The sequence below is a fragment of the Neopelma chrysocephalum genome, unplaced genomic scaffold (genome assembly GCF_003984885.1).
Source record: "Neopelma chrysocephalum unplaced genomic scaffold, ASM398488v2 Primary Assembly neopelma1_66, whole genome shotgun sequence".
Taxonomy (NCBI): Eukaryota; Metazoa; Chordata; class Aves; order Passeriformes; family Pipridae; genus Neopelma; species Neopelma chrysocephalum.
Window position 1 is genome coordinate 12060458 of NW_020897725.1, and position 3188 is coordinate 12063645.

General features: G+C 35.9%; 1 long non-coding RNA gene across 1 annotated transcript in view; it reads right to left on the minus strand.

Annotated features, from left to right (window-relative positions):
• Nucleotides 1–865: 865 nt before the first annotated feature.
• LOC113968215 overlaps nt 866–3188 on the minus strand; it is a 4152-nt gene continuing 1829 nt past the window's right edge. The window contains exons 2-3 of the long non-coding RNA XR_003534429.1: nt 2788–2956; nt 866–1369 (exon numbers count right to left, since the gene is read on the minus strand). This is a non-coding gene — a long non-coding RNA (uncharacterized LOC113968215). The remainder of the gene's footprint in view (nt 1370–2787; nt 2957–3188) is intronic.

Below are 3188 nucleotides of genomic sequence, written 5' to 3' on the forward strand. Positions count from 1 at the left end.
ACCAAGAAGAAATATTAATATATTTTTATTATTTGACTTCCTTTCATAATTAGTACAGGAAGGTTAAAATACTTGACACTTAATTGTATTTTTAATCTCTATTTGAATTTACAGAAATTGAGTTCACAGTTTGAAAATTAAACTTAGCATGGATTATACAATGATATGAAAGGTAAACTACAAAGAATAGCTAATCCTTGGTTAAACAAGTTGTTCATCAACAAAAGGGGATGTTTTTTATGTTCTTATATAATTTTAAATCTACTAAACATAAAAACATTTTTACCAATAAATATGAGAAAATAATCACATATGCTAGCAAAACAGATTCAGAAAAACTCTTTAAGAAGTGTGTAAACAGAATTGAAATAAATTCAAAATTTGTATCATGACAAAATGACAGTTTGATGTTGCACCTCCAAATAAGAAGTGTCTAATCTTTTTAAAATTACCAGTAAAACTAAATTTCTGGGATATTTGGCTTTACAGAAAAAAATCTGTGAATGTTTATAATTTAGTAAGGAATTTTATGCCATTTAAAATGTTACATCAAATTCATATTTATTTTTTATTAACTGTATTATACCAGCTGTATTACAGACAGGACAACCTGCTTATATTAGAAATGTTTTATTTTTGAAATCACATTGTGTATATGCAACTCTGTACTAATTGAAACATCATTTCCTCTCTACACCAATCTGTTTCCCATACTGTTAATAATAAAACCCAAATAGGGTTTGCTATTCAGTGCCAGAGCCAAGCATACCATAAAATATTAGTATGATTTAAGTGATGCACAGTGCAATTGCTCACCACCTGCTGATTGATGCCCAGCCCGCCCCTGAGCAGTGACTTCCACCCCTGTGGCCAACATACCCCAGTGTTATTGTTCAGCTGATGCCATTTGGTCTGGGATATTCCTTTGGCCAGTTGGATCACCTGTCCTGGTTGTGTCTCCTCCCAGCTTTTTGTGCATTCCCAACCTCCTCTCTGTCAGGGCAGCATGAGAAACTGAAAAGTCCTTGACTGAGAGTAAGCAGTGCTCAGCAAAACCCAAAACATCACAATGTTATCAGCATCATTCTTATCCTAAATCCAAAACACAGCACTTTTCCAGCTACTAGGAAATAAATTAACTCTATCCCAACCAAAATGAAGACACAACATTACCTTAGTCTCTCACTTCTCATCTCACAAACCTTATATTTGAATCTTTATTTATCTATTTTTTTTAATCTGAATTGTGCTTTAGCTGGAAAATTTGAAATATTATTGCATAGTGACATAACTTATGGTCTAAATATTTTAGCCAGACCTGAAATTCCAATTTCCTTTAGTTCTTGCCAATGTCAAGAACCAGGGTGACCTAAAAAGAACAGAAGGTAGGCTGTGTTACTTGGTCATAACAAATGGATCTTCTTAATAAGTCAAATGTCAGAATGAAATAGAGTAGAATGGTTAAAATATTATCATGATGCATCAGCAAGTTAGGCATAGAGAAAATAATACACCATTAAAATACAAATTTTGTATTTTAACAACTGAAATCTTAAAGAGTAATTTTAATAAAAAATCCATTCAAACAAAATCATTAAAACTTTTTATTTCATCCTTTTCATCAAAATCTGATTAAAGAAATAAAAAGTAATCCATTCTAATTACAGGCAGAAATTCAGGCAAACTATCCAAACCAAAATAAATCCAACATCTTCCCTTACAATAGTTTAAAAGTATTACATCCCTAAGTAATTCAAAGGATAACATCAGAAATGAGTTCAATAACTCTCACCAGATAAATCTCTCCTAAGAACTGACCTGTTACTGTGGGGATCCATTACTCAACCCTTCCTTCATTACTAATTTCTGTGAAATCTCATTAACCATCACTGGAAAAATCATTCTTTTCCCTGTCAGAGGAATCAAGGAGTTGTGGAGTGGAAGGGTCTGTCTGCAGCACTGAGGCCAGTGCAGTGTTCCATGAAGTCTCAGTATATAATGGCATTTTGGAAAATGAATTTTCGTTTCCCTGTAATCCTTCCTGAAAGGCTGTTCCCAAGTGCTACAGCCCCTGAGATTTAGGCATTTTGTTCTGATTTCCAAACACATTGTTTCTGTTTGCCATTGTGCCGAGGTTGTGTTTCATCATTAGCTCTCTCTTTTCTACCTTCCTTCACTACATACACTCCCACACATCTTTCTCTTTAACCTGCCTTTATAGATGGCAATCACATCCCTTCTTAGCTTTTGTTTCACTAGGGTAATCAAGCCAAAATCTTCTCATTTACTCATGGAACATAGGCTCTTCAGTCACTTGATTACCGAAGGAATTTTTTTTTGCATTTCAATTAGTATTTATTAAACATGTTGAAAAGAATTTGCACACATTTTCCAGAAATATCTTGTCTGAGCTTTCACTCTGACATTAATAGATTTTTACTTCCCCAGTAAATACTTCTAATGCTACATTACACTTGCATTGCTCACAGCTGTTACCATGTTTGTTACCCTGTAACCCTCCCTGTAATGAATGCAAATGTAACCAAGGTAATTAATTAATAAGGTGGTATCTCCTAAGTATGTTATTGAAATTCTCTATGATTGAATCACTGGATAATACAACACTTTTAGTTCCAGGGATCCCCCATTTCTCTACGGTGAAATCCTAGTCTTCCTCTTGTTGCACAGTGCTCAAAGTGCCTTAATCTTTGTGGTGCTAAAGGCCTTCTACCTGCAATCCCACAGCTTCTCTTTCCCTTGCAACTTTTGAATCCTTTCCTTACTTACTGAGGCAGTTTTTCAGTGGTTTTGGGGCAGTGTATTTCCTTGTGGTTTCATGCTGTTTTCACGCTGTTTTCATACAGTTCTATTCATTGCCTCACACCTGCAAGACCAGATCCCATTCTAGTGCTGGGTTCTCATGGGACACGACTACCAGAGCAGGAGACACCTGAGCCTGATGATGCAAATCCATTCAGCACTAACAGCACCATAAACAAGAACAAGAAAAGTCACAAAGGCTAGCAGTCAAGTACCTGGAGAAAACATTAAGAGGAGGACAATTCTCTGAGGACACTGCTGCTGTTCTTTGCAGCTAGCTTCCCTTCCCTTCCCTTCCCTTCCCTTCCCTTCCCTTCCCTTCCCTTCCCTTCCCTTCCCTTCCCTTCCCTTCCCTTCCCTTCCCATCT